This window comes from Harmonia axyridis, chromosome 1, assembly GCF_914767665.1.
Source record: "Harmonia axyridis chromosome 1, icHarAxyr1.1, whole genome shotgun sequence".
NCBI classification, from domain to species: domain Eukaryota; kingdom Metazoa; phylum Arthropoda; class Insecta; order Coleoptera; family Coccinellidae; genus Harmonia; species Harmonia axyridis.
In genome coordinates this window covers 3,308,103-3,322,381 of record NC_059501.1, presented here as the reverse complement: position 1 = coordinate 3,322,381, position 14,279 = coordinate 3,308,103, and the positions used below count along the sequence as shown (strand labels likewise).

General features: G+C 38.9%; 1 protein-coding gene across 2 annotated transcripts in view; it reads left to right on the top strand.

Annotated features, from left to right (window-relative positions):
* The window catches only part of LOC123674819 (C3 and PZP-like alpha-2-macroglobulin domain-containing protein 8), a 223,738-nt gene that overhangs the window by 22,340 nt on the left and 187,119 nt on the right, over window positions 1–14,279 (top strand). The window lies entirely within an intron of this gene.

The following is a 14,279-nucleotide window of genomic DNA, read 5'->3' as shown; positions in this document are numbered from 1 at the left end:
CGATTGTGGCACGAGCTGTGTGACATGTTGCGACGTCTTGTTGGAACTACAGCTCCCGGACATCATGGTTGTTCAATTCAGGAATGAAAAAGTTAGTAATCATGGCTCTATACCGATCACCATTGACTGTAACGTTCTGGCCATCATCGTTTTTGAAGAAGTACGGACCAATGATTCCACCAGCCCAAACAGTCAGTTTTTCTGGGTGTAACGGTGTTTCGACATACATTTGAGGATTAGCTTCACTCCAAATGCGGCAGTTTTGTTTGTTGACGTAGCCATTCAACCAGAAGTGCGCTTCATCGCTAAAAATAATAAAATGGACGTAGTGCGCGATACGTATTCTGCACAGAGCCATTATTTTCGAAATAAAATTGCACTATTTGCAAGCATTGTTCAGTCGTGAGTGTATTCATCATGAATTGCCAAACCAAACTGGGAATAAATCACTTGACAGCTGTCAAATCGGTCGCCATCTTGAACAGTAATGCCTACTTGAAGTTATATACCTCGAAAAAAACACCAGTTACCTGTTACCTGCCAAAGTAACCACAACCCAACCTATAGTGCTGATCGCCTGGCCGTCTTTACCGGTATTTACCTGTGTGGAAGATATGCACAGAAAAACTTCCAGCTTTCAAAAAATGACGTATGAGTCTGGCCGCCGTCGGCTCTTGGCCTATTTGATAAAGAACGATCATCAAATAAGGACCGAATTCATTAAAAATCCATTGTTTCCTTTTGGACTCGACGTCATTATATTCAAATTTTCCTTACCTTCGTCTAATCCTTAAAATCTTCGAACAAACTCACCCAAAACCATTACCGGCTCGGGCAAAACACGTCGCAGACCTAATTCCGCATGCCGAGACGTGAATCCACACGGATCCTCGGATCAATTAGATTCCCACCTACCCCCCCGCCCCCCATTTCCACCCCACTATCCCGCCATTATCCCGGCTCGAAGGACCAGAGCCGGGGGTCCCGAACAAGGAAACCAAATCGAAATTTAATTACGTTGCCTCCTCCGCGAGCCTCCAATATTTCACCGGCTGGAGATTGCCTATTTCGTTTAATTTCCACGTTAATGCACCTTTAGATAACTTTTACGGTCATTCGGAAGGGGGCGGGAGCGGCCCCGGGGGCGGCGGACTTGCAGGGGAGAGCGGGGGGAGCGTAGGAAGGTGTGGGTTTTATTTATTAGGGACGAAATTTTTCAATTTTCAATTTGCTGGAATTGCGCGAGGGATATTTTATGGTAATTTATTGGGGGGTGTGGGGGAGAGAAGGAGTTGGGGTTCTTTTGTCTCTAAGGGATGGAGGGTGAGATGGGATAGGAGGGAAGGGATGTATATAAAAAGGGTGAGTTTTGGATGCCTCGGATATCTTTACATCATCATATGGAAAATTGTGTATTTTCCTTGTATGTTTTTCCTAACAATGCCTGAATTATGACAAATTCGTGGTCAAACTTGAAATAAATAAAACATTAAAACTTAATTGGTCTAATTCGATAAAGGGATCAGTGAATATGACCAGTTAGTATTGAAACATCAAACTTCAGAAAAGCCTGCATGTAGTCATCTTTTATTTATAGTTCACGAAACTATTCAGACAATTGCAATATTCCTGGATTTGTAACTCAATTTTTAATTTAGGTCTCTTTATTTGAATTTTTTAATGTTTTATCTTTTTGAAGGTTGAAATTACCACATTTTTTCATACGGAATCTTAACTCTGACTCTGTGACTAATAATAATCACAGATTTTAGGTAACACAGTGAAAAAGATTTTTTTATGTTGACCTCAAAATGCACCCATAGAAAACTATGGTTGTCTAGGAATTTCATACCAAGAGATTGGAATTGCGTGTTTACTCATCTTCGGGTCTAGTTTTTCTGGAGATAGCAGCATCATCGTAAAGAGCATAATCAAGAATGCTTCTGATTCCAGCAAGATGGTGCATCAAAGCTTTAATCTTCAGGTGGTATTCTCTGGTTAGGTGATCTCACGAATATCTTTAGGGACCTTTACGCTCTCCAGATTTGAGTCTCTGTGTTTTCATCTGTGAAGATGTCTCAAAGCCGGTGTTTTCAAATAACGTTCAAGGATTCTGGACAATTTGAAATTGGGATTGAGAAATGATTCGCTCAAATAACCCCGACTATTTGATCTAACTGCTTTGAATGAAGAGTGGATATAAATAGTGGTTTTAAAACTACACGCCTTCTTCCTTTTGAAATATTCGTGCTAGTATATCTTTGAATATAGCATTACCACTCGGAGCAAACTTTATTGGAAAGCTAATAAGTATATTGAATACAAAGTAAGAATTCCACAATTTTACTACTGCCTCTCAGAATTCAGCAGGAAATATAAAACAATGAACACGTACAAGATTAGCCATAAACAACGTTCATTCATTGAGAATCGCCTCTTTTTTCCTACGTGAAAAACAGTAAAACAGAAATCAACCCATATTTGAAACATGCCGCCATAAAGTCTGGATATGAAAACATCAAATTCGATGACCTATTTTTGCGCCATAAAATTTTATGATTATTTTCATTCGCGATAAACCTAAAGGAACCGGGCGAACGCAAGCTATCCAGAGAGCTTATTCCTTTTATTATCTTATCGGGTATAATGCCCCAGATAAACCACTTTCCAGATTGATACACGTCGTTTGCGCTATCCTGTTGGCCCTATTGTAAGTAGTTGTTGGTGATGCGGTTGCAAAGAACTGCCGCAAATCCAGCATCTGCCAATTTACGTTCTACATCTGGGAATTTCGAGTATAAAAATTTTTCAACATAAATAAGAAAATATTTGGAATATTGGACACAATTTTATTCTATTGTTTAAATTGTAACAACGCCGACGTTTCGAAACAGTTCGTTTCTTTTTCAAGGCTAGTTACGACAAACAATATTGTACGTTTATTAAAATCATCAAGACAGTCTTCAAGGAATCGAAATTCTTTTACACCGGAGATAACAACAACATCAACATCCATGAATGTTGATGTTGATGTTGATTATCTGCGGTGTAGAAGAATTTCGATTCCTTGAAGATTGTCTTGATGATTTTAATAAACGTACAATATTGTTTGTCGTAACTAGCCTTGAAAAAGAAACGAACTGTTTCGAAACGAAATCGAAATTCTTTTACACCGCAGATAACAAAAACATCAACATCCATGGATGTTGATGTTGATTATCTGCGGTGTAAAAGAATTTCGATTCCTTGAAGATTGTCTTAATGATTTTAATAAACGTTGTTTGTCGTAACTAGCCTTGAAAAAGAAACGAACTGTTTCGAAACGTCGGCGTTGTTACAATTTAAACAATAGAATAAAATTGTGTCCAATATTCCCAATATTTTCTTATTTATTAAATAACAATGGATGATAACCAAGTAATAATTTATTCAACATATTTCTTTTTCAATTTTGAAAAAACGTGCGTTCATTCAAATTCGTGGTTAAAGGTGCTGTGAAGAGGTTAGAGTTGATTTTCTGTGACTACAAGTAGCGCTTAGCTTGTACCATATTCTTCCCAGATTGGGAGTAATCACGAATACCTTTTGTACTTCGGAAAACTCCATTTTTTATTATTGACTTACGCTTTTCTCACAGATTCGAAAATGCAAATTCTAAAATAAGACAGTTTCAAGTGAAATGGAGAAATTACCAGAAAATGATATGGTACAAGTTCAGCGCTACTTGTAATCACAGAAAATCCCCACACTACTCGTGACCACGAATTTAAATGAATGCTCTCTATAGTGACATTTTTTGAAACTTATTGACATTCTGAAACATTATGAGCAATTCGGTTTAAAGTCAGTAACTTTTGGGTAATCATCGATTCATGTAAGTATTGATCCCTTGTGTAGTGTAGTGTAGCGACCATTTCAGGCGCTTCTATTTGAGGGGCGACAATTCGGCCCAGTTATTAGGGAGGTCATGTTGCTTTTTGAGCAGGGGCGCCGAAAAATTGATTCAGGCGCCAAAATTACTCGCGCCGGCGTTTTATATATTTATTTATCAATTTTGATGATAATGTAGTCTACATGAAACAAACTCAAAATTTTTATTATAACGGGTTTTCCAATAAAAATAATAATATTTGAAATGACTACAATGGCAAAAATTTGTCCCATTTTTTGACATTTCTTATGTTATTTGTATTAGGTATAGGTTACGCCGAGGGTTATGCCATTTAATCGTGGAGAAGTACACGCTTCAACAACTCAAAAATGATCAATTCGATTCCGAACGCTATTTGGTGATGTTTAAGCTAAATAAACAACAGTATTTGCGTGAGACAGTGGATAAAACATGCTTTGATGTGAAAGCCGTCCAAAGCGACCAAAATCTCAAAAATCATCTGCAAAGTTGTGGCATCCATAGTTTGGAACATGTATGGTATTTTGTTCATTGACGATCTTGAAAAAAGTAAAACTATCAACAATTGATATTCCTTACCGTTATGGCATCGTTTACTAGATAAACAAAAAAAAACGTCCTCAACACAGAGAAAAAATCTCTTTCAGACAATGCATCTTGTCATAAATCGATGAAAACCATGGTATAATTGAACGAATCGCACTTCCACCTGATTGACCACCCAGCTCATTCTCCAGTTCTGGCTTTCAGTGATTACCGGCTTTTTGTAGACCTAAGAAAGTAAATTCGGCTCTATTGAAAAAGTGATTCCCGATGTTGAAGCCTAATTCGAAAGTAAAGAAGAATACTCCTAGAGCAAAGGTATTGAGGAAGCTTCTGGAGCTACCCCGAGATGAGCTTCGGTTAATGATGGGACTGCTGACAGGACACTGTCGATGCAAATACCTTTTATACCGCATGGGTAAGTCAACCGACGAGATCAGCAGGCTCTGTGGAAAGGAAGTAGAACCAGCCGAACACATAGTTTGCAAATGCCCAGAGCTGACTGGCCTAAGAATCACTCATATGGGAAAGTCTGTTCTAGATACTCATGAAGTAATATCCAAGGCTTTTAAGGACGTCGTCGTTTTTATCAACAGTATCGACGGCCTCACTGGGTGTATACGAATAGGTAGGGTTAAGAACAAAAGACTTTTCCGTCCGCTGGAGGGAAAAGTTTCGTCTTGCAATGATAACTATCAACTTTTATAGTTTATGTTTTTCAAAACTTATTTGTCATGACAACAGTAACTAGACAAATTTTCTATCAACCAATCAATTAATACGAATGAATCTTGTTTGAAGTTGTATCTCCAGATTTTTATGCAAAACGTTCAAAAATAAAAATATTATTCGGAGGATATTTTTCATAACTCGCCTTCAAATACCCGCCACACAACGTTTGGTGGGTAGAACACAGGCACGCCATGAAGAGTGACACTTCTCCCCCTTATGAAATAATATACAATACAATATTTATACCGTTTAGGCCCTGTATTTATTGAGTGAAGTGTCACTTGTAGGCGTATTCTTTTTTTTTTTATAACCTAATAAGCGTCATAGCGAGGTTACTATTGTCACAAAAATAAAGTACGACGACATAAAAAACATAATAAAACTCCTTGGTTAAATTGCCAACGTTTTCCTATAAACTCCATCCAGACATAATTGCAATAAACTTCGTCACTTCCCTCATATCGACCGACCGGAGACCACGAAGAAGACCGTTCCAGACTTCACGGCCCCAACCGAAATCCTCAATGGCCAATTAAGGATCCGGCAAGGAGGTTATATCTCAGATGTGACTCACGTGTGTGGGAGAAAAAACGCTAACAAAGTTTCAATTTTGAGGAATCCTGGCACGTATTCGGGAGAGCCTTCGTAAAAAATTCCGCAGAGATCGCGGTCTCGACTTTGCGAAATCTTTATACGGGTTCCGAGTCCTACGTGACGTGAAGGACGAATGTGGGGTAGGGTACAGGACCGGACCTCGGACCGGAAGGGTTGAGAAATTGAGGTTGAGCTTCTCCTAAGTCTAGAATATACTTGGATCTTCGGATTGAATGAAGCTAGTCGAATACTAAAATAAATTCCATCCATAACTCTTATTGCTATGACATTTGATCGTCCAGTGTCTGGTGCAATAAATACAGGGTGGCCATTTGAAAACGAAACAGACGAGATTACAGACGAAATGAAGTTTTTCGATAGAAATGCTCGGACAGGTCGATTTCTGTTTCGAGGGGGACAACTTAAGATGTAGGTTACGGACGCATAGCGCTTCAACCCTTGCTGCTACAACCCCCACCCCCAATTTTTGAATAGGGAAGATGGGGTGAGTGATACCTCAATTTAAAGGTATTTTTATACTGATTTCAGCACAGTAATTGTTTTTTCATTTTATGCATTAGTTCTCGAAATATTCATGCGTTAGTTAGTTAGGAAGGAAGCCACAGTCATGGTTGTTTTGAAGCTCAAAATGTCGATTTTCCACAAAACACTACAAGAGCCATGAAAACACTACTTAATTTCAAATACTTAGTTAAGAATATTTCGAGAACTAATGCATAAAATGAAAAAACAATTACTGTGCTGAAATCAGTATAAAAATACCTTTCAAATGAGGTATCACTCACCCCATCTTCCCTATTCAAAATTTTGGGGTGAGGGTTGTAGTAGCAAGGGTTGAAGCGCTATGCGTCCGTAACCTACATCTTAAGTTGTCCCCCTCGAAACAGAAATCGACCTGTCCGAGCATTTCTATCGTAAAACTTTATTTCGTCTGTAATCTCGTCTGTTTCGTTTTCAAATGGCCACCCTGTATAACTCCCACGTCAATCAATAAGTACCTGGCCTGTGCAAAGATGACACCGCCATTGTCATACCAATTTTTTTCTCGTTAGTACCGAGCTTCAAAAGATGCGTGTGGAATTTATATTGTTCATTGACTATCTTGACGAAGGTTAAACCATCAGAAGTAAGAACTAAAGGGTGTTTTTTTTCGAGGTATATAACTTTAAGTTGACATTACTGTTCAAGATGCCGCCTGATTTAACAGCTGTCAAGTGATTTATTCTCAGTTTGGTTTGGCAATTCATCATGAATAGACTCACGCCTGAACAACGCTTGCAAATAGATTGCCGTTGTTCCCGATTTCCATAAGTGAATTTTGTTTAGCGATGAAGCGCACTTCTGGTTGAATGGCTACGTCAACAAACAAAACTGCCGCATTTGGAGTGAAGCTAATCCTCAAGTGTAGGTCGAAACACCGTTACATCCAGAAAAACTGATTGTTTGGTGCGCTTTATGGGCTGGTGGAATCATTGTTCCGTACTTCTTCAAGAACCATGATGGCCAGAACGTTACAGTCAATGGTGATCGGTATAGAGCCATGATTACTAACTTTTTCATTCCTGAATTGAACAACCATGATGTCCAGAAGCTGTGGTTCCAACAAGACGGCACAACATGTCATACAGCTCGTGCTGCAATCGATTTATTGAAAGACACATTTGGTGACCGCCTAATTTGACGTTTTGGACCTGTGAATTGGCCTCCAAGATTTTGTTATTTAACACCGCTAGACTACTTTCTGTGGGGCTATGTAAAGTCATTGGTCTATGCGGATAAGCCACAAACCCTTGACCAATTGGAAGACAACATTTGCCGTGTTATTGCCGATATACGGCCACAAATGTTGGAAAAAGTGATCGAAAATTGGACGTCCAGATTGGACTACATCCGAGCCAGCCGTGGCGGTCATATGCCAGAAATCATATTTGAAATGTAATGCCACAAGATTATCTTGCGGATAACTAAAATTCATGTCAATCGAATAATCCATCGTTGTTTTATTGCAATTTGAAGTTCTATAGCTCTAAAAAAACACCCTTCATAATTAATCAAAGATAAATAATCGATGAATTTAGATTTTTTCTCATTTCCCCATTTTGTCTTATCCTGCATAAAGCAAAGATTAACAAACAAAAATATTTTATCGAATATATTGCACTTGAAATAGAGGAAAATATTCATCTCACTTCCAGAACATAGATTCTTTATTTCTTGAGAAACCTAGGGGTACCAAGACTTTTGACGATATGTGTGTATATTGAACTGAAGAGGTGTAAGAACAGAACACTGTCTGACTCCTCATTTGAGTTTCAATTTTCCCCTACATGTTCGATTCTATCTTCATGCTTGTTTGCTGGTTCCAATAGAGATTTCTAATGATTTCGTCATCCTCTTAATTTTTGTTCATCAGACATTTTAATATTTTTCAGTGTTGTATTATATCGAGCGCCTTTTTGTAATTGATGAAACATGAATGAACATCCTTCCTATGTTCTCAACATTTCTGCACCATGATATTGAGACCACAGAAGGCATAACACATATTCAAGCCTCTCCTGAAACCAACTTTCACTGTTTCATTATTTCTAACATGGCTTCATTAATGGCATCCAAGCTTTTTAGGGGTTCATCAAAACGCTAAGCAGCTTTGGCCAGGATCACAATCTGGATGAGCGACCACTCTATTATTCAAAAGTAACTTTCTAACAAAAAAATTTAATTTTTAAGAAAGATTTCAAGTGTAATTGGACAGATGAACAAGCTCAGATCTCAAATCATCGCTCCTCTCCTCGAATTGTTCTTTTTTAAACCACCTACTTCCATCGCCGGCAACCTAACGAGATCATTTCTCATTTTAAGCTCTCCCTTCCTCTCTCTCCCTTCATACGGACTCTGGACCGGCCACTGCGGATGCGCTAATCCTCCTTCTAATTCCTTATTCTATTTACGTTCGAGTGATTCCCCGGAAAATCTAATTTGTTTCCCCGTACTACCGGCTGAATCCTGATTATGAGCCTTTGAGACCATCGCGGTAATATAAATTTGGGGTGGGGGGTATCTCGCGAACAAATTTTAATTATCGGCCCGGTCGAGTTGAATTTTCTCCCTTGATGTGGCCGCGGAAAAGTTGGCCGGGAAAAAACCGGCAGACCGCAGAGGGAAATGAACGATATTTCGTGCGGCGTTGCCAGATTGTAGAAGCGGTTTGGCCTTTGAGCATAATGTACATAGGGCAATGATTTTTATATCTTTGAGGCGTAGTAAAAAAAAATGTTTATTTTTTCATGAAAAATAAGACTCTAATTACCATAGTCAAAATGTGAGGTTACATGTAAGAGTAGCTTCAAGCTAAATGTCGCCTTGTTGTATCTAATTGAAGAATAAAGTCGTTTTGAATTGAATTGAATAGTCAAAATGATCCGATTCACGTTGAATATGCGCCGTTTTGTTCGATAAATTGTTGCCATTTTGTAGGCAATATCATCATTCGACTATTAGAGAAGTCATCGTCCCTATTGCCACAAAATTGACACAGTAAATTTTCACAAGACTCTGTTGTAGCTGATATTTCACCAGATAAATTATTTGCCATGAGCAGGAACAGATGGTTATCACTTGGTGCTAGTTCCGGACTAAAAGAAGAATGCGTAGGAACCTTCCAACCAAGCTATCGGAGCTTCAGGTGAATCACTATCGATGTGTGTGGCCTGGCGTTGTCCTTCTTCTTCTTCTTTAGCAGCCCTTCAGAATCCACTCCTGGGCATAGGCCTCCCCTCTTTTCTTCCACTTTTCTCTATCTCAGGCTGTTCTATACCAGTTACGACCCGCAGTCTCTCTAATGTCGTCCATCCATCTTCTTGCCCTGATAGAACACAAATCCTCTGCTATTGGCCAAAGCTGGCCGCTTTTAGGAGATTTCTTTCTTCAAACGGTCCAATTGTTGGCAGTACAGTTCCGAGCTAGCAGTAGTGCCGAAGGGGATCAGCTCAAAGTTCCCTGTCAATCTCACCAAACACACAGCAAAACCTTCCTGCAGTCAATCCTAACTTGGCCACCGTTTCCGTCGACTCACCGCGTTTCGACCACGACCGTTTTTGCTTGACGTTGTTGTAAGTGATTCACTTTTTATCACCAACCGCTTTCAAAATGGGTCCATTTTGTTACGATTCATCAGCCTTTCGCAGATGAAAATTCGGTATATGAGGTTTGTTTCCGATAACTCGTGTAGTACCTATACATCGAGCTTCTTTTTTTCTCTTTTTAGCAAACACGTTCAGACTCAAGACACGTTCAGACTCGACAATGACCATGATTTTACCGATATTTTCGACAATATCTTTCAGTGCATACGGAATCGACAAAACCAAAATTGCGCATGATTGGCTCTTAAGTTCCAGTTTACATTTTCAGCGGCCTGGCTTGAATTTACGCTTTTATCGTAAAAAAAAAGGTATTTTCACTTTGCTACTGTCTATCTTTTACACGCACTCAAACTAAACTGAACTAATCACAAAACTGTTTAAAAAGTTTTTGTAGTACGAAATCTCATTTTTCTAACGCCATCTAGAGGAACTCAATCGGGCCTATTCAACGCGAGATACTGCTAAAGTCATCTATTGAAAAAATAGTAGATTCTTTTTTGCTATACCTAATATTGAAAAAGTCTTATTAACAAATTTCAACAAATTACGTACACTAACACTATCAACATGTTCTTCTCGAATGAATATAAAATGATAATTTTTGAAAGATCCCGATAATGTAAGATGTCCTGCAGCAAACATGGATTTACGTTTCATTGTATGGTTATTAATTTTCTATAAAGAAGAACCAGACTCTGGAGGTATCCTGCTTTCAAGCATTCTTGAAATCTCATTTTTTGAAGATACACTCTATAAATGATCAAGAAATGGTCATACTCTTCCAATAACAGCATGACGTTTCAAGGTAGTTATACTGGCTCCAGCATCTTCCAGAATAAACCAGGTATTTCATATTGATACAAGAGATTTTGCCTTTGGATAATCGACGTCTAGGGTGATTGTGGCTCCTACTTATAATATTAATTTTGAGTATGAGGTATCTATCCCACTTGGGCATCTATCAGGCTTTTACCCTATCATGGAATCTTAGGACGAATTCGTCATCAGTTTGTCGAATCTCATCGTTTGAGATCACCAGACTCAACAGTCGAAAATTATAGACAAATAATATATATAAAGCAATCTGTTTAAACCATAACATCAACATGGAATTTTCCCTGAACATACGAAATATCCTTCAAGATCAATATTTTCGATTCTGGTTTCTCGGATTCCATTCCCAGCTCAATCTCAACTTCCAACGTCTTCAAAATTCGATCTATCCATATTCCGCTTATTCGAGCAATCAATATACGCACATGGGGGAATCTATGCAATTTCCGTAAGATGTCGGGATTTGAATTTCATGGATACGGCTTCGAAACCCAATTGAATTTCGTGTTTACCTGAGGTGAAATCCAGAGGAGATTGTTGGGATCGAGGTCTATATGTAGATGATAAAATGATGGAGTTTGCTGGAAAATATATCAGCACTCAAATTTGCAAACAAATATATGTTGCGAGTCTTGAAGCATGATCATACGAAGTCTCTAGGAGAGTCGATATAGTAAAAAATAAAAATTTTGGAATCGTTTCAAGAATATTTGGCAATCAATTTATTGTTTTTCTTCTTGTTCCAAGAAGCCAAAGTAAAGCTTGACAGTGTGACATTAGTTCAATAATAAACTTAATCCCTTATTATTTATCAAAGTTGTTTTATTACATAGGCGTACAACTTTGCTTCCGGCGTTTTTTCCGAAATTCGAGGCTTTATTGTAAAAAACTGGTTACACATTTATGATTCGAAGTATTTTCCATCGCTGGCCACAACATTCTCCCATTTTTTGGACAGCGTACGAATCCTACGTTGAAAAAACTAGTCATCTTTTGAAGAGATCAAACGAATCGATCCATTTTTTGACTTCTTTTTAAAACCGGAAGTGCTGGTCAGCCAGACCGTGTGCCATTGATCGAAACGAGTGATAGTCCGAGTGAACAACGTCTGAAGTGGGGTAGGAATTCTAATTTCAACGTTTCCAAGTATCATTGACCACTTCCGCAACATGGGGTCGAGCATTGTCATGCTGTAAAATCATTTCATCATGTCTTTCGTTGTATTGCGGCCGTTTATTCTTCAATGCTCGGCTCAAACGCATTAATTGCGTTCGATAACGATCGCCTGTGATTGTTTCAGTCGTTCTTAACAACTTATAATATACTACGCCGAGCTGGTCCCACCAAATACTGTGCATGATCTTGGAACCGAAAATATTCGGTTTGGCAGTCGACGTGGAAGCATGGCCGGGATATCCCTATGATTTTATGCATTTGTAATTATCGTAAGGAACCCATTTTTCTTCTCCAGTCATGCGATGCAGAAATCCCTTTCGACTTTGCCTTGCAAGCAGCTGTTCACAAGCAAACAAACGCCGTTCAACATCACTCGGCTTCAACTCGTACGGCACCCAATTTCCTTGTTTTTGAATTAATCTCATGACTTTCAGGCGTTCTGAACTGGCTTGTTCCGCCACTCCCAATAATCCTGCCAATTCTTGTTGCGTTTGACACGAGTCTTGATCAAGTGATTGCCTCCAAGGAGTTATGTTTACAACTAACTAAGCTCATTGTATGACATCTACGATCTATATATTTGGACAATAAATTACAGCTACAGCCATTTAATGCAAAATGGCGGAAGCAAAGTTGTACACCTAATAATAACGGATGTCATAAAAGTTTTCGTACAGCCATATGAAAAAATTCAAAATGTCGAGTTGTCTTTGAAAAAACGCATTCAATCTTTTGTTGTTTTAATGACAGTTCATTTTATGAAATCAGTTGCTTCGCAATGGCTTGGTTGGAGCTTAGAGAATTTCTTTATAATTGAGTTGGGCAGCTGAAATCTCAAATTGTTAGACTTTTGATAACCGTTCCTTCGGTTGAATGCGGCCAATGCTTGTAATTTTCAGATTTTCAGCATTCTTGTCATATCTGTAAAAAATAAGTGAAAAATATCTTGCATTCAAACCATCATCTTCCTTCCTGACAACAAAAACCGTCGAGCCCTCCAACATACACCAGAAATACTTTCCTCCCTTCCAGATCCAACTCTCACACTCATTACAGCTTCCTCCCCTCTTCCTAAGTAACATAAACTGCAAAATAAGACAATCCAGACCCTAAAATTGCAGGACATCAAAGACGGCCGAGTGCCACAACACCATTACGGGTAAGGGGCCTGAGCAAACAAGTTGCAGCTCCCGCCATCTGGTCGTACACATGGCCAACACGCTACTAGGCCACGAGGGGGGGTTGTTTCCTGTTTAATTCCCGTATTTTCCGATGTCGAACACTTGTCTCCTCTTGACCCGGAGCTTCCGGAGCCTGGGGGAGGATTTGGAATTCGGATTAATTAGGTTAGGAGGCTGGAGACGCTCATCACTGGAGCCTACTGGATTGTCGTCGAGTTTCTTTGTCGCCGGCGATCTCTGTGTTTCAAGTTGCTGGAGGACGGAAAGAGATAAATGATAAGTGTTGCAGGAGATGCTGTTTCGTTCGTTGTTGGGAGCAGATGAGAGTTTTAGCCGTTTTTAATTCAGATTTGTCTTCCCTAAGGTTTCATTTGATTCGAATTAGTATCTGGTTTTATTTAGGGTAGAAGAACATTATGTAACCATCACAGCCGGAAGTAAAAGACGTCTTTGCAATTTAACTTCAATATTAGCCCAACTAATACAACTAATGAGCCCATAGATTCACCTTCTAGGTAGATCAATTTAACCCATAGATCTACCTTGTAGGTAGATCAACATAGCCCACTGATATACCTTTTCAAGTAGAACAGTATCTCATAGATATACCTTTCACGCTGATCAATCCAGTCCGTAGATCTCCATCGTAAGTAGATCAATATTATCCATGAAGATCTACCTTTCAGATATATCAATATACCCCATAGATCTACGTTTTAGGTAATTCTACTTCTTAGGTGGATCTAGATCTAGATCGAGTCGTCAGCGGGAGAACAAGATATGGTCGATAGGACTGCAAGACAAAATCTCTGAATCGAAGGTAAAATGTACGAAGGGTTGCAAAACGTCCTTCGTTTCGAAACCATTGATCCATTATTGGTCTTGTACACGAGAATCGAAAATTGAGGTCTTGGACTAGACCTGATTTGTCGTTGTCAGCTGTGCACTCTAGATAAGCTTGATAATATTTACAGAGGATTGGTTACTGTTAAGATGATTAGCACTCAGTGAAAGCAATCATAAGTGACCAAAATCTCAAATACCAATTAACATGATTATGACAACCTAATTCGGAGACTAAACTATGGTACGTTGCTCATTGAATACCTTGACAAAGGTTAAACCATTATTATTTAATAACGT